This window comes from Hyla sarda, chromosome 5 (assembly GCF_029499605.1).
Source record: "Hyla sarda isolate aHylSar1 chromosome 5, aHylSar1.hap1, whole genome shotgun sequence".
In the NCBI taxonomy this organism is placed as follows: domain Eukaryota; kingdom Metazoa; phylum Chordata; class Amphibia; order Anura; family Hylidae; genus Hyla; species Hyla sarda.
This window is the reverse complement of record NC_079193.1, coordinates 296,066,215-296,086,523: the sequence shown is the minus strand read 5'-3', so window position 1 is coordinate 296,086,523 and position 20,309 is coordinate 296,066,215. Positions and strand designations below refer to the sequence as shown.

Here is a 20,309-nt window from a genome sequence, read left to right as displayed (position 1 = left end):
GAGCTCTTGTCCTCATATTCAGTCCCCATATCCCCTCTTCATATCCCAACCTTATATCCTGTCCTCATATTTTGTCCTCATATGCCGGCCTCATATCCTGTCATATCCTGACCCCATATTTTGTCCTCATATTCAGACCCCCCCCCCCCATCCTCAGGTGGGGCTGAGTTGGGATGAAGAGATTGTAGGCTGAAAATAGAAGGGGGTGTGGCCTTTGGGGAATTGGCGTGACTTGCAAGCGGGGCCGATGCACAAAAAGGGTAGAAAATAAAAAGGGTGTGGCTTAAATCATGGGCATGGCATAGCAAGATGGGGCATGGCATGCGGGAGGAAATACTTGCATGCGACTTGAGACAAAAACCCCATCCTTCACCTAAGGGGTAAGGTTAGGGTTAATTTAACTAACTTTTATTTTTAGCTTACATATAAGTACCACGTGTACCAAGTATTATCGAAATATCTCCAGCCATTTGGAAGTTATGCTAGAACATATATTTCCCATGGGATTTTAAAAACAAAAACCCCAAACCTCACAAATCATATTTGTAGTTGACATATAGGGGAACATGCTTGCCAAGTTTTATTGAAATATCTTCAGCCATTTTGAAGTAGGATTTTAAAATAAATAACCCCGACCCTCGCAAATGGGGAAAGGTTAGGGACGGGTTAATTTACATATCATAGATTTGTAGTTGACATATAGAGGAACATGTGTGTCAAGTTTTATTAAAACTATCTTCAGCCATTTGGAAGTTATGCTGGAACATAAATTTCCTATAGACTTGCATGGGACTTTAAACAAAAACCCCGACCCTGGCAAACAGGGATGGGTTAGGGTTGATTTTTTTCTGGCATATATTTAACCCTTTAAGGACCAAGCCCATTTTAACCTTAAAGACCAGGCCAATTTTATTTTTGTGTTTTCGTTTTTTCTCTTCGCCTTCTAAAATCCATAACTCTTTTATATTTCCATCTACAGACCCATATAAGGGTTTGTTTTTTGCGTGACCAATTTTACTTTGAAATGAAACCTCTCATTTTACCATAAAATGTATGGCAAATCCCCCCCAAATTTTTTTTAGGGAGGAAATTTTAATGAAAACCTCAATTTTGCACATTTTGGAGGGTTTCGTTTTGAAACTGTACAATTTACAGTAAAAATGACATGTGTTCTTTATTCTGTGGGTCAATATGATTAAAATGATACCCATGATTAGATACTTTTATATTTTTGTACTGCTTAAAAACAAATCTGAAACTTTTTGTACAAAATCAGTAATTGTTACGCCTAGCGCTCCGGGTCCCCGCTCCTCCCCGGAGCGCTCACGGCGTCTCTCTCCCCGCAGCGCCCCGGTCAGTCCCGCTGACCGGGAGCGCTGCACTGTCATGGCCGTCGGGGATGCGATTCGCACAGCGGGACGCGCCCGCTCGCGAATCGCATCCCAGGTCACTTACCCGTCCCGGTCCCCTGCTGTCATGTGCTGGCGCGCGCGGCTCCGCTCTCTAGGGCGCGCGCGCGCCAGCTCTCTGAGACTTAAAGGGCCAGTGCACCAATGATTGGTGCCTGGCCCAATTAGCTTAATTGGCTTCCACCTGCTCCCAGACTATATCTGATCACTGCCCCTGCACTCCCCTGCCGGATCTTGTTGCCTTAGTGCCTAGAGAAAGCGTTTACTGTGTTTGTCCATACTGTGTACTTGACCTCCTGCTATTGCCATATTGACTACGATTCTTGCTGCCTGCCCCGACCTTCTGCTACGTCCGACCTTGCTCTTGTCTACTCCCTTGTACCGCGCCTATCTTCAGCAGTCAGAGAGGTTGAGCCGTTGCTAGTGGATACGACCTGGTTGCTACCGCCGCTGCAAGACCATCCCGCTTTGCGGCGGGCTCTGGTGAAAACCAGTAGCAGCTTAGAACCGGTCCACTAGCACGGTCCACGCCTATCCCTCTCTGGCACAGAGGATCCACCTCCAGCCTGCCGAATCGTGACAGTAATCTAAAATCGCCCTATTTTGACCACCTATCACTTTTTCATTTTTCCGTATATAGGGCGGTATGAGGGCTCATTTTTTGCACCGTCATCTGTAATTTTTATTGATACCACATTTGCATATATAAAACTTTTATATCATTTTTTATACATTTTTGGGGAATAAAATGTGACAAAAAAGCAGCATTTTTGGAATTTTTTTTATTTTATACGTTTACGCCGTTCACACCGTACCGGATAATTAACATAATATTTTGATAGTTTGGACATTTACGCAAGCGGCGATACCAAATATGTTTATTAAAAAAAATTAAGCTTTTTGGGGGTAAAATGGGAAAAACTGACAATTTTCATTTTTATTGGGGGAGGGGATTTTTCACTTTTTTTTTTTACTTTTTATTTTAAAATGTTTCAACTTTTTTTTTAACACTTCTGATGTCCCCATAGAGGAATATCTATAGCAATCATTTGATTGCTAATACTGTTCAGTGCTATGCATAGGACATAGCACTGATTAGTATTATCGGCTATCTCCTGCTCTGGTCTGCTCGATCTCAGACCAGAGCAGGAGACACCGGGAGATGGACGAAGGCAGGTGAGGGGACCTCTGTCCGCCATTACAGATGATCGGATCGCCGCGGAGGCGCAGCGGGCGATCCGATCATCTATTTCATCATGTGCATTGCCGCAGATGCTGTGATCTGTACTGATCACGGCATCTGAGGGGTTAACGGCGGACATCCGCGCCATCGCCGATATCGGGCATTACCGGCGGGTCCCCACCTGCTGATAGCAGCCGGAACCTGCCGTGTATGACGCGAGCACCGCTCCGATGCTCGCGGTCATACACTAGACGTAAATGTACGTCCTGGTGCGTGAAGAACCGCCAAACCAGGACGTACATTTATGTACGTGGTTATTAAGGGGTTAAATAAAACAATCACAAACCCTAAACAACAGCAAAAAAGTTGTGTCTGATCCAGATTTTAAATAATTTGCTACAGAGTTAAAACATCTGGTGGTGTTCCAATTGGCCATATAAAATAGTTATATCTTAAATGCTGTTGTTCTCCTTTTTTCCACCAGATTCCGCACAAAAGTCCCCCTGTGTGAACAAGGCCTTAGATGTCCTTCCAGATGGGCATCTGTACAACAAGTGCTGGCAGGGCATAATGAGACCCGTAGGTTTGACTGGCAACTACTTTCATGAAACCGAAAAGATAAAGAAGCAAGATGGATTCCCCTGGGTTTGTTGTATGGCGGCCATGAGCGTCCAGACAATGAGGAGTTTACAGACCACTATCTGGAGTAAAAACCACACACACAGCATCATTACAAAGTGATTAGGATGAGTGTTTTCTGGTAATAGCAGCATAAAAGTAAAAGTCACTTAACCACAGCTATTTTCTTCTAAAGACCACAATTATGACCCTTTATAGTCGAGTCTTACATCACAAGGCACATCCCATAATCATACATATCGCCATGGAAACTAATTGATGATGTAATTTGTGGCTTTCTTATAGCTTTGGTGCCTGGACCGTGCATAGGATTGGCAGGAAATGCTTCTCCGAATTACAGTGACAGTGGCTGCTTGTTTAATAGTTATTATATGTTGATCTGCGGCCAACAAGAATCTGATGGAGCTTTTAGCGATGACATTCACAGTAGATGAACTTTCCTAGCACTGCTTAATTGTGGTTCTATACATGTGTTTTCCATCCCACTCAGTGGCTAGCTGACCCTTCTGCGTGTTATTTCCACTAGTGACATCAGTAGGACACAGTTGCAGTTGTAGTATGAGCAATCGCAGCTCCTGATCTCAGAGGACAGGATTGCATCCCTTCCTTGGCTCTGAACTTACAGAGGCCTAATAGTTATAGGGAGTACGGAGGTAGAAGTCGCACCTTGGGCCTAGTGCATGAGGGGTCTAAAGCCTCTGTCCGATCACAAGACATCGTTATTATTAAAAGGCACATGGTATGCGAGTGCCCGGATACAGATTTTACACTGGGGCATAGAAGATTACAGTGGGGATCAAAAGTTTGGGCACCCCAGGGAAAAATTTGTATTAATGTGCATAAAGAAGCCAAGGAAAGATGGAAAAATCTCCAAAAGGCATCAAATTACAGATTAAACATTCTTATAATATGTCATCAAAAGGAAGATTTTATTTCCATCATTTACACTTTCAAAATAACAGAAAACAAAAAAATGGCATCTGCAAAAGTTTGGGCACCCTGCAGAATTTATAGCATGCACTACCCCCTTTGCAAAGCTGAGACCTGCCAGTGTCATGGATTGTTCTCAATCATCATCTGGGAAGACCAGGTGATGTCAATCTCAAAGGTTTTAAATGCCCAGACTCATCTGACCTTGCCCCAACAATCAGCACCATGGGTTCTTCTAAGCAGTTGTCTAGAAATCTGAAACTGAAAATAGTTGACGCTCACAAAGCTGGAGAAGGCTATAAGAAGATAGCAAAACATTTTCAGATGTCAATATCTTCTGTTCAGAATGAAATTAAGAAATCTCAGTCATCAGGAACAGTGGAAGTTAAAGCAAGATCTGGAAGACCAAGAAAAATATCAGACAGAACAGCTCGCAGGATTGTGAGAAAAACAATTCAAAACCCATGTTTGACTGCACAATCCCTCCAGAAAGATCTGACAAATACTGGAGTTGTGGTACACTATTCCACTATAAAGAGATACTTGTACAAATATGGTCTTCATGGAAGAGTCATCAGAAGAAAACCTCTTCTATGTCCTCACCACAAAAATCAGCATTTTAACTTTGCAAATTAACATATAGACAAGCCTGATGCATTTTGGAAACAATTTCTGTGGACCGATGAGGTTAAAATTGAACTTTTTGGCCGGAATGAGCCGGATGAATTGCAGTATCCCAGGAAACATTGGTAAGGGTGGATTGGGACACCGATGGATTTACACTGACAACAAAATGAATGGCCGCTGCTGAGGCCACTGGACCCGTGGTTGGTGCGGGTTGATCCGGCCTCACCTCCTTAACCGGAGTAGGCCGCGGCACTTTCGTCGGTGTCTGCTGGTCAGGCCAAACCTCCGGGCATGGAGTAGGCCTAGGCACTGTAAATGGTGCCCGCTGGTTAGGCCAAACCTCAGATCTCAGGGGGAGTAGGCCTGGGCACATTTTTGCTGTTCCGGATGTCCCGGGTGGTGCCCCTTTCGGGGTAGCTGGCCACTTGTCGTCCTCGGGTAAAAGTGGTAGGCTGCAGGCCTCCTCGGCCCTGATGGACAACTGCTGCAAGCATTTGGCAAGATTCTGGAAAAGTTGCGCTGCGGCCGCGACAACTTTCCTTTGCTCAAGCGCCATCTTGGTGCTCTCCTCACGTGCTGCGGTGGGCTCCGCCATGTCTGCACACGTCGCTGCCATCTCGAGACTCAAGAGGTCTGGCTGCGTGGCTTCTTCTATGGGAGGCTTCAACCAAACGGCTGTCGGCCGGATGGATGTCATCGGTGCAGCCCCGACTTCCGGTCCCCCGGCGAACACCATGCACCTGGTGTCCACGGCCAGGGGCAGGTCGTGGAGCAGCGCAGGATTTCTTTGCGCGCTTTTCAGGCAAGTAATTAACCCTTTCAGGCATCAATGGCCCTGAGGATCGTTGCATGGCTTCGCTGCGAACTTAACACATCTCTGCAGCGAACAAATCTTCGCCTCCCCCTTACTTTTCTCTTCTCTGCGCACTGTTCCCACACAGTATTAGTAGCAAAGTCCTGTACACTTTTGTGCGCATATATATTCGCAGCATGCGAAAATTCCACACAGTACATAAATCAAAGTCTCTTGCACAGTTCTTAATGGGGGAGTACTCTTGCTTGCAATAATGGTGACTGAACAGCTGTAGGCACACACCCGTATCCTGTTCGTATGACGCCAAAAGACTTGTGGTAGTCTGGGGTGAAGGATGCAATTGGGTGTTGTCAGTGGTAGTGATGTACGGTGCTGGTCTTAACCCTTTGTTGTCATGACGCCAGGTGCGGGTTCCTCATTACAATAGTCCTACCGCCACCAGTCCCACAAACGATAGGGAGGAATAAAGGATTGTCCACAGCAGAAGTTCAAGTAAACCAGGAATTTAGGGGTAATTTGGGTTCAGTAGATTTGTAGGTTTTGAGCTGGAGTAACCCACGTTTTGTGGCTGCTGAAGAATAGGCTTCAGGCCTAGCTTGAATTGCAGTAGATCATACAGATGTGCTTTCTTTAAGTGCCAAAAACTAAGAGAGCATGGAAAGAGAGCAATTTAGTGGCAGCAGCCCCTTATATATCAAGGGGGCAGGTACAAAGCTCATTGGTTCTGCAAACCTGTCAGTCCTAACCTAAGGAACTATGGGTATGTCACATGACCCAAAGGTCCTTGAACCATAGCATAACATAAATTATTTAAAGGCACATGCCCTCTAAGGTCCTATACAAAGGTTTACTATAATTGAATATATAAATATGTACATTTAATACACAGCATTAAGAGGCGACTAGGGATAGCCCTCCAAGAGAGCCCTACTAGCATGGAGGGACTCTGGCTTAGGGGACTTTAGACAGAGGGACAGAACTGCACTGCAGTTAGTTACATGATTGCACTGTTGCTTGTTAAACATGATGCTTATGGAGCAAAGGTTCCCACTTATCTCCTATGAGATAAAGCAGACATCTTGTTATGGTCTCCTTAAGTATTTATCACACTGGGAAAGGATACAAAACTATATTTTATGTGAAAGGGCAAAATGAAGCATCCATTTCTGGGTTGGTATCAGTGTTCCAGCCATCTTATTGCATTTTGCAGTCATAATGTACGTACTAAGGGTTCTTGTTTAGAAATACATCAAGCATCTGACACGCACAGCAGGCTTAGTGGGTACAAGGCACCTAGAAAGTTTGTGAGGTGACTTATTTTCATTACATGCAGAAAAACAAATAAGACAGTGGGGTGGGGGGGGGGGTTGGGCATTCATCAGACACCTTCACAGAACTACCGCAAGACAACATCAGCTGAAAATAAATGAGCAAGAATGCCCAAAGCCTCAAATCCAAGCTGAGAAGGCCTTACAAAACCTGTCACCAAGTTTTTAATTTGAAGGAATCTGTCACCAATTTTGACCCCAAATAATGTGCAAAAACATGTAATAGAGTCTAAGATCGTGTGTCCCACCATGCCTTGATGTCTGATGGCCTGCAGAAAACATCTTTTATGAATGTCACACGCAGTTTGTAAATGAGGCTCGGGTAGTCGTTGGAGTATATTCAGGCTCCAATCACACCTACTCAGGTGTGATTGACAGGTTGGGCTGTGCCCGGGCTGTCAATCACACCTTAGTAGGGTAGGTGTGATTAGAGACTGAATATGGGTGATTACAGCCCTGGGTGCAAACACCCCAATGACTATGTGAGCCTAAAGTACATACTTTGCAGAGCATTTATAAAAGTTGTTTTCTCCACATATAAAGATGGGCCAGAAGACTTCCAGGCATGGTAGGAAACAAGATATGAAGCTCTATTATGTTACATAGGGACAAACTTTGTTACAGGTTTCCCTCATATAGAGATGGCAACACTGACTAGGTAAATTATTACCACCACACTTTACCTTGCTGATAATCTTCTATGCATCTCATAAACATCAGGGAGTATCTGCTTTTCAATGTACTGGCCTATAATAAAGTTAACCATAGACCTGAGATTTCAGCCAGCTGTCAGATGGATATTCAATCCAATATGCCAAATATCTCTTTTTCCCCAACAGCACAGGTTGGGGGGACAACTAAGCTGCCCCATTAGACGTTGCTTTTACCCTGTTGCCACTTGTGCAACATTTACAATAGACATTGGTACCTAGTATAAGGCTCTAGCGAAAGCTGTTCCTAGGCAACAATGATGCTCATTGCCTGAAAGTATGGATTGTTCTGATAGAAATGTCCATCAGGTCTGTGTTGCATGACTGATCAAACTATTGATCGTTCTTTGTACAGTAGTGTGAAGAATTGTTGCACCTGAAGGGATTTTAAAGTGTTACTGTCATTTCAAACAACTTGGGACATGCTGCAATCAGGCCCTTCACCCGGCTGTAAGGCCTCGTTTACACCATGATTTGTACCTTCGAGGCATGGATTTGTTAGGAAAGTGTCAAAATGACATGTCGATGTGTCAGTGCTTGGACAGACAAAGGCCCCCATTCAATACATTGGCCCGAGTGTAGTAAGCTAGTGACAACGTTCAGGTAATTTCCTGTGCATATACACGTTTTGGCTCGCACTGAAAAATGGCGTAATTTGAAATTTCCAGTCCGAGACAAAATTCGGATACATTGGGAAAATGACGTGACTTTGCTCGGGCTATACATAAACAGTGGTCTGTTTGTCAATGCATCTTACCATGTGTCTGTGACTGTAGTCGTGCCTATTGAGCTGTGATTGACAAGCCACATTTTGTCCTATAATTTGTCAGTCTCCTGAAATTTTGCACATGCCCAGAAGTGCCTTAATCCCTGGGCATGCACAAGATTTCTGAAAGCAGCAGGAGACATAGGACGCAGTCTGGCTTGTCAATCATGCCTCAGTCGACATGATGACAGCCATGACTAGGTGACTAATTCCTAGAAGGTGCCTGCACACATGACTAGGTATACTTAAAAAACACAGTGCATGCAAGATTATTTTCTACAAATATCAGAATTATTTGGCAGTCACAGGCACATGGTAAGCCACATTGACAAACCCCTGTATATGACCTAATTAAGGACAATGAGGGAGATTTATCAAAACCTGTGTAGAGAAAGAATGATTGCATTGCCCAACCAGATTGTTTCTGTTCAACCGATCTGATTGGTTGCTATGGGCTACTCAACCATTCTTCCTCTACACTGATTATTCTCGCAGACTCTACACAAGTATCTACAATCTATAACATGGCTTTGGTCTATTCGGTTAAGTTCACACATCGTAAGATGTGCTGCTGTATTTTATGTGTGCATTTTTGTCCATAGTCATCAAAAAACTGCCCCAAAAAATGTTTTCTGATTACGAAAATGGACACAAAATAAAATATGTCCATAAATTTTACGTTGTGTGGATATTTATACACTTATACATATATGATACGCAATACAAAGCCTATACAGTTTAAAATGATGAAACCTTTCACAATTACTAAATACAAAGTTATAGGTCTAGCATGGACAACCTAACACTGTGGGTCTTCTTGAGACAAACTAATAATGATGGTGCACCTCTTGTCTAAAATGGTACAACATATTTTTTAAAAACAGTATGACCGGCCATTCACACATATCAATGAGTAGCCATTGTTTTTTTTATTGACTCCTGCAGTGAGCATGATTTGATTTGATTGATAATCTGTTTTCCCTTAGTCTCCTCAGCAGCACAATATGGGGGTGTCCTACGCCCCTGTGCGCCCACGGGTCGCAGGAATTATAATGAAAAAGAACAACCTGGCATAAAATGGGCGTACTTACACTGACATGCAGAGTAATTATAAAGAAAAATACTAGGGAGGGAGATTTGTGCTGCTGAGGAGACTAAGGGAAAACAGATTATCAATTAAATCAAATCTTCCCTAGCATCTCCCTCAGCAGCACAATATGGGGATATAGCAAGGATAATACCCCATAGGTAGGGCCTCAATGCTTAGAGGTATTGATAACCGAGTTTGCAAAACTCGGTTGAGACGAAAGCCTGGTCTGAAATAAAACAAAAAGATTTTCATCTTTCCGAAATGTAGGAGTCCTGTTAAGGTAAGTTCTCAAACAGTGAACTACATCTAGATTTTTAAGTAGCTGGTCTTCTTCATCAGGAAGCGTAGGTAAGGCAATAACTTGGTTTGTGTTCTGAAAAGAAGCACATTTAGGAAGAAAGGTAGGGAGGAATCTCAGAAAGATGGTATAAGGCTCTCTGGAAGAGAGGGCTTGTAACTCACCTACCCTCTTAGCAGAAGTTATGGCCAGTAAAAAAGCAGTTTTTAAAGAAAGTAATTTCAGATTAATGTCTTGAATAGGTTTGAATGGATCATCAGAGAGCTTCCTTAGAACTAGAGGTAAATCCCACAGAGAAACAGGTCTTAAGATCCTGGTTCTGAAACGAGAAACTACTTTAATGAAGGCCTAGAATTCAGGAATGAGAAAAAGTCTTCTTTGAAAAACAGCAGAGAGGGCTGAAACCTGTACCTTAAGTGTGCTTGGTGATAGGCTCTTCTCAAACCCATCTTGAAGAAATTCCCAAATTTCAGGGTTAGATGGGATGGAGGGATTGATACCTTTGGATTGACACCAAGCTAGAAAAATTCTTCTTATTCTTGCACAGGCCTGGTTAGTAGCCTTACTCCTTGAACAGGCTAAAGTGTCCAAAACTCTTTCTGAATAGCCCTTGGCCATCAAAAGGGTGCGATCAACCTCTGAGCTGTCAGATTGTAAGATCTGAAAGACCAAAGAAAAAAGCTAACAACTATGATGCTGCACACCAAAAAATGACCATGTATGATACAAAAGGGTATGTCTTTTATTGCACACATAAGAAACGGGGTATATGTACAAACATTTAAAAACAATTAAAATATAACAATTCTGGACGGAGGAATGTGATCCAGCTTCGTCCACCCCGTGCTGAATAAATGACCCCTAATAGGCGAGAAAAGGAACCCTACCAAAATATATATATATATATAAATTATCCAGATAAGTGACAACGTTGTCCTGAATATCACACAAGTAATAAATTATCCAGATAAGTGACAACATGGACCTGAGAATCACACAAGTAATAAAAAGAGGCTAAAAGCCAAAAATAACCAATGATCGTGACAATGCACATATAACATAGTCAAACAACCCAGGGAACATAGGGAATCCTGAAAATGAAGTAAAGTGCACAATCATGTAACCCTGGATATACTCATCTATGTAAAATGCATGTGGTCTCAGAAGATGTATGGAGGTCACTAGCTGGTCAGTGTATGGTGGCTAGGGTATCCTAATCCAGACACGGGGGCAGCAAGCTCCACACATTCCGCCTCCAGCTGCGGAGGCTTCCTCAGGAGTGATCTAACTCCCCCATCCCTCTCCCTTATATACTCAATAAATGATAAAACACCTGTAAGGCATTTACCTGTATGGCGTCTTGTAAGCCTCCCACTGGTGTGCGGAAGTTCACATGTAAAATCACAACAACAAAAATTCCCCAGGGATTCCAGGGCAAATTATATATAACAACAACCTTTAGGGTTCGCCCCCCAAGGGGTTAACCCTAAACTAGAAACCCCCCTTAAAACTAAATTTTATTAGATCATTTAAAATTTATATGAGCTCCGGTGTTGTGGTTAAAAGCACAGCTAGTAGTTGCTTGAATAGTATATTTGCATCCTATAACTTCTTTTATAATGATATTGTGCTTTGCTGGCACTAATCTATGGATGCCGTTATATTAACAGAAAAGCACTGATAGCTGCTAGTTAAAATGTGAATAGCCCTCCGCTTCCCGACGTTTTGTTGGATAAACCAACTTTATCAAGGTACAGAGGTTCACATGTAGGCGCATAGTGCGCATCACATTGCATACGAGAGCGAGGCTTGGCTCCCCCTGCAATGTTCAAAGTGAGGCTTGGTATTAATAAAATGGCCTCAGCTGCAAGTAGGTGCTCAATGCACATGTCTATGCATTTAGGAGCGAGGCTTGGCTCCCATGATCGGAATCATAGTGAGGCTTGGTAGACCCACACATAGCGCGCAAACGGTGCGTGTGAAACAAATGTCGTCATGAAAACGAGGCTTGGACTACATTGTCTCTCCCAAAAGGAGGCTTGGTCTTTCTGTCAAGCGCCCTGTGCTGGTTATGCCCAGCGCGCATGACAGTGATGTTGGAACATTTAATCATAGAGGAACGAGACTAAAAATGAGCTACAGTACTACTGACACTATGCTGGAAACGAGGTCTAACCCTGCAATGCGTGGACCTACCCTGAAGATAAATGATACTGTATTTAAGCCATGAGGGACATGTATGTAAAAAATAAAAAATATTAATGGAAAGGTGCAAAAATATATTGTGAAAATACAAAATAAAATAAAAATAATAATAATGAATAAAAAATGAATAAAATAAAATAATGAAACTTAGATAAATAATGTGCCCATTCAGAGCTGTGGGCACGTGATGATGCGGAATCAAAGTCCCGTAACCCACAGCGCAAAATGTGCAGGTGCACAATGTATTATGATGTGCAAAAAGATTTTTTGTTTTTTGGTCTTTGAAAATATAATGTGATATACCGTATATACTCGAGTATAAGCCGAGTTTTTCAGCACGATTTTTCGTGCTGAAAACACCCCCCCTCGGCTTATACTCGAGTGAACTCTCCACCCGCAGTGGTCTTCAACCTGCGGACCTCCAGAGGTTTCAAAACTACAACTCCCAGCAAGCCCGGGCAGCCATCGGCTGTCCGGGCTTGCTGGGAGTTGTAGTTTTGAAACCTCCGGAGGTCCGCAGGTTGAAGACCACTGCGGCCTTCGACATCATCCAGCCCCCTCTCACCCCCTTTAGTTCTGTACAGTACTCGCCTCCGCTCGGCGCTGGTCCGGTGCTGCAGGACTGTCCGGAGAGGAGGTCGTCCGGTGGGATAGTGGTTCCGGGCTGCTATCTTCACCGCTATCTTCTAAGCGCTTCGGGCCCGGCCCCAGAATAGTCACGTTGCCTTGACAACGACGCAGAGGTACGTTCATTGCCAACGTACTTCTGCGTCATCGTCAAGGCAACGCCTCTATTCTGGGCCCGAAGCGCGGAGAAGAGGCGCCCCCAGTGAAGATAGCAGCCCGGAACCACTATCCCACCGGACGACCTACTCACCGGACAGCCCTGCAGCACCGGACCAGCGCCGAGCGACAGGCGAGTACTGTACAGAACTAAAGGGGGTGAGAGGGGGCTGGATTATGTTGAAGGTCGCAGTGGTCTTCAACCTGCGGACCTCCGGAGGTTTCAAAACTACAACTCCCAGCAAGCCCGGACAGCCGATGGCTGCCCGGGCTTGCTGGGAGTTGTAGTTTTGAAACCTCTGGAGGTCCGCAGGTTGAAGACCACTGAGGGCGGATGATGACAAGAGGATGATGAAGGGGGTGTGTGGGATGATGACAAGGGGATGATGAAGGGGGGTGTGGGATGATGAAGGGGGTGGGGATGATGACAAGGGGATGATGAAGGGGGGGTGTGGTATGATGACAAGGGGATGATGACAGGTGATGATGATGATGAGGGTCTGGATGATGACAGGCGGTGATGATGATGAGGATGTTAATGACGGGTCTGGATGATGACAGGGGGGGGGATGATGTATTTCCCACCCTAGGCTTATACTCGAGTCAATAACTTTTCCTGGGATTTTGGGTTGAAATTAGGAGTCTCGGTTTATACTCGGGTCGGCTTATACTCGAGTATATACGGTAAGACAATCATACATATAATATCTACTGTGAGACAGTAATATTCCCAGAACCAACACAAAATTAAATGAACAATAATCCCATAGTAATTAGGTCCCTAACTTCTCTATATAATAGAGATGCATCTCCAGGAAAATGTCTAACAGACATAATCCAGCCCTGCTGCTATTCATATACACATGACAATTGACAATGAGTGAACCATAGAGTCCAATAGGATACTGGTTTCTTTTTTTCTTTTCATTCTTATATAGCCTATGGTCATCACATCTGGTATTTCGGCAAGGCCCATATAAATATCTCCCACGGTTTCCAGAGATGTCATAATTTCAAAAAGATTTTTTAGGGTGTATACAACCTGGAAAAACACATTGCATACAATAAATGTATAATATAAAAAAAAAAATGTGTATAAAATCCCCCAAAAAAAGGGGAGAAAAAAAAAAAGTGAAAAAATGGAAAACAAATCGTGTAGTGATGAGTGACCTGTGTGAGTATGAAATGTGGGGAACCTATGTGTGTGTGAAAACTGGTCTGTGAAAAAGTGATGGATCTATGTGCTTGTGTATGTAATGTGACTGATACTATGTGCATATGAAAATAAGGTAAAAATGGTGTGTATGGGGGGAAAAAAAAGAGGAAAAAATTATATTGTACATGAAAAATAATAAAGAAATGAGAGTGAGGGGATATTGAATGTAATAGGTTATATAAATAATCCTATCTTTTATTATTATTATTGATGACCCAAAAAGCCGGTGAAAGTGAGCTCCTCATTAAGGCCACCGTGTCCATCTCAAAAATCCACTTGGATTCTCGCCTAAGTAATTGGCCTGTCACATCCCCACCACATATTCCCCATAAGATTTTCTCCAATCCCACTATTCTTGTTCCTTTGATCTTACCTGCATGGAATATTCTGTAGTGGGCTGCCACCGACGTCAAGGTTTTGTCACTTTTGAAGTCCCTCTCCGCTAAAGATATTGTGGAGAAATGTTTCTGGATCCGTTTTCTTAATTCTTGTGTTGTCTGGCCAATGTAAACCTGGTCGCAGGGACATAGAATAGCATAAACTACATTCTGTGATTTACAATTGATGTAGCTTTGTAGGCGATGCCCTGTACCCCACCTGGGATGTGTGAATTCTCGTGTTGGTACCATGTGTTGACAAATTTAACACTCACCACATGGGAAGGAGCCCGCATGCTCCTTTTTCCTCCTCTGCATGCCGCCTTATCTTGAGAAATGACTCCGTGTCAAGATATCCTTAAGGTTCCGAGCTCATTTTGCTGTGAGCAAAGGAGTGGGGGGTATCAGGTATTCAATTTTTGAGTCAGATTTTAAAATATTCCAATGCCGGTTCAACAATGTTTTAATCCGATCCCATTGGTTGTTAAAGGGTGTGGTTAAGCGCAAGGCTGTATCTGCTTCTCTTTTTCTGGGTTGCAATAACTCATTTCTGTCAGCATGAAGTGCCTTCTGAAAGGCCCGAGATATTACCCTTTTGGGGTAGCCCCTATTCTTGAGGCGATCAGTGAGATCTCTTGCATGTTTTCTAAAGTCTTCAATTTGTGAACAGTTTCGCCTGAGCCTCAGGAACTGGCCTGTGGGAATTCCTCTGCGTGTATGTTCTGGATGGAAACTGCTGAAATGCAGAAGGTTATTTGTAGCTGTTTCCTTCCGATGCAGAGAGGTCGTGATTTGGTTCCCCATGCGTATCAATTTCAAATCCAAGAATTCCACCATCTCGTTAGAGATTTGTGATGTAAGATGTATCTGTAAGTTGTTCCTATTTAGTTCATCAATGTTATCCTGGCAGTGCTCACGTGTACCTGTCCAAATAAAGAATACGTCGTCAATATAACAATACCAGCTGTGGACAAACTGTTGATAGGCCAGGGATGGGTAGACGTGTGCCCCCTCCCACCACCCCAAAAAAGATTGTAAGATCTGAGACTGTGACAGAACCGTGTTCCTTGTGTCACTAAATTCCTCTTCAGAGGAAGAGTCCAATATATCCCCTGACTCATGTTCATGAGCAGGGGAAACCAGGATCTTTTGGGCCAGAATGGAACTATTGCGATTACTGAGGCCTGATCCTGTTTGATTTTCCTCAATACTTTGGGAATCATGGGCACAGGAGGGAATACATATGCTTAGCTGAATGCCCAAGGGATGGTCATGGCATCGACTGTCAGAGGGTTGTCTGTTGTATACAAGGAGTAGAATTTCTTGAGTTTTGTGTTGTTCCTCGTGGCCATCAGGTCCACCTGCGGCATGCCCCACATCTCTGTTAGTTCTTTAATTAACGGGTCTAGGGACCATTCCCCTGGTAGTACAATGTCTCTGGCCAGACAGTCTGCTAGTAAGTTTTGTGTGCCCCTTATGTGAACTGCTATCCTTGCTACCCAGTTCTCTTCCCAAGACATGATCTTCTCTACTTCCCTAAGTAGGATATGAGATCTTTGTGCCTCCTTGCTTGTTGATGTAGTATACGGATGCTATGTTGTCCATCCTGACTTTTACTGCTTTGCCTTTGAGACAGGGTGCAAAGTGAGATAGGGCTAGATAGATCACCCTCAATTCTCTGGCATTGGATGACATCATCCTTTCTGCCTGCTTCCAAGTTCCTTGAACTGATCTTTGAAGCATGTGGGCTCCCCAACCGATGTCTGAAGCATCTGTGGTAAGCATGATCCAATTTGGCTCTTCTAATTGCACGTCATCTTGTAGGTAATTCCACCAGGTTAGGGAGCCTCGAACTGATGCTGACAATGTCATCTTGGAGTCTAGGCTGGAAAGAGATCGGTTCCACTGACCGAGAACTGCAGTCTGCAGGGGTCTCAGGTGCCAGAGGGCCCAAGGAACAGCCTCTATTGAGGAGGACATTAGACCAAGGACTTTCATGAGTATCCTTATCGAAACCTGGCGTAGTCTGAGTAGATGCCTCACAGCCGCTAATAGACAGTCCCTCCTCTCTTGAGACAAGTGTAGGGTCATCTGAATCGTGTCTATTCTGTAACCAAAAAGATGAGACTTTTCTTGATTTACTAACCAGCCTAGACGATCTAACAGTTCGAGAGTTATTTGAACATGGTTCTCCAATAACTCTCTTGACTCTGCTAATAGCCAGTCGTCCAAGTATGGAATTATTCTTATTCCTTTGACCTGAACATGTGCCATTATGCCAGAAACGACCTTCGTAAAGACGAAGGGAGCTGTAGAAATTCCGAATGGAAGGATTAGGGAACTGAAGATGCAACAGGCTTCCTTGAACCCACTCTGCAATCCTCAGATATTTCCCGAAAGAAGGATGAATTGGGATGTGAAAATATGCATCCTTTAGGTCTAAGGATGCAAGAAAATCTCCCGTCTGAAGTATCATCTTCACTGTACGGATTGTCTCCATTCTGAATTTTTTCTTTGCAATGAACTGGTTTAGATATTTGAGATCTATTATTAACCTGAACTTATCTGATGGCTTGCGAACAAGAAAAACTGGCAAATGCACCCCCCCCCCCCTCCTACCTCGGAATGGGAACTGGTTCTACTGCCCTCAGGGCTAGAAGTTCCAGAATAGACTCCTCCAGTATCTCTCTTCTTGGAGAACTCAACTGAGGTGATATTATTACCCTCTCTCCAGGGCACTGATGGAGAGGTGGTAGGTACCCGTGTGAAATCAAAGAAAGGACCCACCAGTCCTCTATAAGCTCTTCCCAAGCCAAAAGAAAAAGATGGAGACGTCCTCCTACAGGAAGAGTCAGGTTTCTTAGCGGAATCTCTGAACGCTCCAGAACTTCTCTTGTGACCCCTGGCACCCCTGCCACGAGATATATAACCGCCACGCCTTGATCTTGGGGGTGAATATTCTCGGGTTCAGAAACCTTTACGAGCATGCTTTGGCTGGGGTAAGGACTTGCCCTTGTGGTCAGAAACTCCCTCCATGATGTCATCTAGTTGAGGACCAAATAAACGCCCTGGAGAGAACTCTATATTGCAGAGTTGGAACTTTGAGGTGTTATCACCTCCCCAGGGACGAATCCACAAGGCTCTGCGAGAGGCTAGGGAGAGAGCCATAGATCTGGATGCTAAGGTAACCTGCTGAAGCGCAGAATCTACCAGGAAATCTATTGCCAGGTTAACCTTCTTAAAATTATCAAGGATGGCATCTCTCTTGACACACGAATCAATATTGTCCTGGGCCTTGGACAGCCATTTTTTCAAGGTCCTGGTAACTTCATGTGTAGGGGCAGCTACCATGTTGGATCCAGCTGCACTAGAATAAGCTCTTTTTAGAGTGTTTTCAATTCTTCTTTCCATCGGATCTTTTAGGTTGGAACCATCTTCCGCAGGTAATATAGTCCTCTTGGACAATCTGGATACAGCGAAGTCTACCTTAGGAGGCTCCATCCAGGCAGAAATTTCGTCTTCAGAAAAGGGATATAAGGTGTGAAATCTCTTCCAAGAATTGGAGCTTTTTCGGGATTTTTTAATTTCCTATTCATGAGGGATCTTTTGGGTTCATCAAATGAGAACACCCTGGGTCCATTAGAAGTGGATGGACCCTCCTCTTCTTCGGTCAGACCCTCAGTCGGAACTAATTTAATAAGTTTCTGGATGCGCTCGATCAGGAAGAGGGTGCGTGAGGAAAATCTTTCCTCCTCTGAATCAGTAGAGGGGTAAACCTTGTCCAAACTGCAACCTCCTCTCCCATAGCAAAAGTATCCTTTCTAGACTTTTTAGCTCTAGGAAGGGACAATTTATCCTCAAGCTTCTTGAATGAGTCTTGCACCTATATAACGATGTCTCTGACTGTTGATCCATGGGGTTTGGCCTGCAGATGTTACAATCGGCATACAGATAATCATTCGGTATGGGGTTATCACACCTTCTACAAGTAAAATGCTTGCGCTTGGAGGTGGCTTTACCGCCACCGGAATTACCCCCCGGATTCTATAGGAAACACTAAAAGAAGTAAGAAAAATATTCACAAGGAGAAAAAAACTAAAATTACTAAAGGCATAAAGAGGCATGTAAAAAGGCCTACATAGTGAAAAAGCAAGGGTTGCACAGAAAGATGAGCAAAAATTCTCAAGCTAATGGCTCTTCCACCAGGAAACACCTCTACACAGCAAGAGGCTGAGCAGAGGAATGACAGGGTTTAAATACCTTCAAAACACCTGCCAAAATTAGGCCACGCCCCCAGATCACATGACCTGGAATAAAACTAAGTTCTATAGAGAAGCTATATATTAACTCTTAATCCACAGCAGAGGAAGGGGGCGAGCTAAATAACTAATTGAACTAAAAAGGATTCTATTTTGATGAATAAGAAAAGTTTAAAAAAGAGGACCGGAAGAGACAACATATGCCCTTCCGGACCCCACCCTGCACGCGCCACACAGACACAGATCCTCCGAGCGCACAGCGCACGGAGCGAACGCGCAGAGCGTCCCTGAGCGCAAGGACGGAAAAGACTCTGCATGTCAGTGTAAGTATGCCCATTATATGGGCTGTATCGGAGGAGCCAGGTTGTTCTTTTTCATAAAAATTCCTGCGTTCCGTGGGCGAACAGGGGTGTAAGACACCCCTATATTGTGCTGCTGAGGGAGACGTTACGGAACACGTTGGATATTGCTAGCTTATTTCCAATATAGAGGGGGTGGGGGTGTCTCTATTCAATCAGCTATATATACCTTAATAGGGCAGGAACTGTTTAACCCCTTAAGGACTCAGCCCATTTGGACCTTAAGGACTAAGACAATTTTATTTTTACGTTTTCGATTTTTCCTCCTCCCCTTCAAAAATTCATAACTCTTTTATGTTTTCATCCACAGACTAGTATGAGGGCTTGTTTTTTGCACGACCAGTTGTCCGTTGTAATGCCATCACTCACTTTACCATAAAATGTATGGCGCAACCAAAAAAATACTATTTGTGAGGGGTAAATTAAAAAGAAAACCGCAATTTTGCAAATTTTAGAAGGTTTTGTTTTCACGCCGTACAATTTATGGTAAAAATGACATGTATTTTTTATTCTCTGGGTCAATACGATTAAAATGATACCCATGATTATACACTTTTCTTTTACTGTTGCGCTTAAAAAAAATAACTTTTTAACCAAATTAGTACGTTTAAAATCCCCCTATTTTGAAGACCTATAACTTTTTCATTTTTCCGTATAAGCGGTGGTATGAAGGCTAATTTTTTGCGCCGTGATCTGTACTTTTTATTAATACCATATTCGCTTATACAAAACTTTTATTACATTTTTTATTAATTTTTTTTGGAATAAAATTTTATAAAAAAGCAGCTATTTTGGACTTTTTTTTTTTTTTACGTTCACGCGGTTCACCGTACGGGATCATTTACATTTTATTTTAATAGTTCGGATATTTATGCACGCGGCCATACCAAATATGTATGTAAAATAATTTTTTTTTTTTACTTTATTTTTTTACTTTTATTTTTACACTCTTATAGCAACCATTCGATTGCTAATGCTGTTCAGTGCTATGTATAGGACACAGCACTGATCAGCATTATCTGTCATCTTCTGCTCTGGTCTGCTGGAAGGCAGATCAGAGCAGAAGACTCCTGGAAGGCAGTGGAGGCAGGTGAGGGGACCTCCGTCTGCCGTGCAGGACGATCGGATCACCGCGGCAGCGCTGCGGGCGATCCGATCATCCTGTTAAGTGACCGCGATGCTGAAGATGCCGTGATCTGTATTGATCACGGCATCTGAGGGGTTAATGGCGGACATCCGTGGGATGGTGGGTGTCCACCATTACCGGCGGGTACCTGGCTGCGATCCACAGCCGGGACCTGCCGCGCATGATGCCG

At 43.6% G+C, this 20,309-nt stretch overlaps 1 long non-coding RNA gene across 2 annotated transcripts in view; it reads left to right on the top strand.

Annotated features, from left to right (window-relative positions):
• Positions 1-20,309, top strand: part of LOC130274107 (uncharacterized) — a 139,572-nt gene that overhangs the window by 16,584 nt on the left and 102,679 nt on the right. For both annotated transcript variants that reach the window (XR_008844243.1, XR_008844242.1), the window contains exon 2: positions 3,077-3,329. This is a non-coding gene — a long non-coding RNA (uncharacterized LOC130274107). The remainder of the gene's footprint in view (positions 1-3,076; positions 3,330-20,309) is intronic.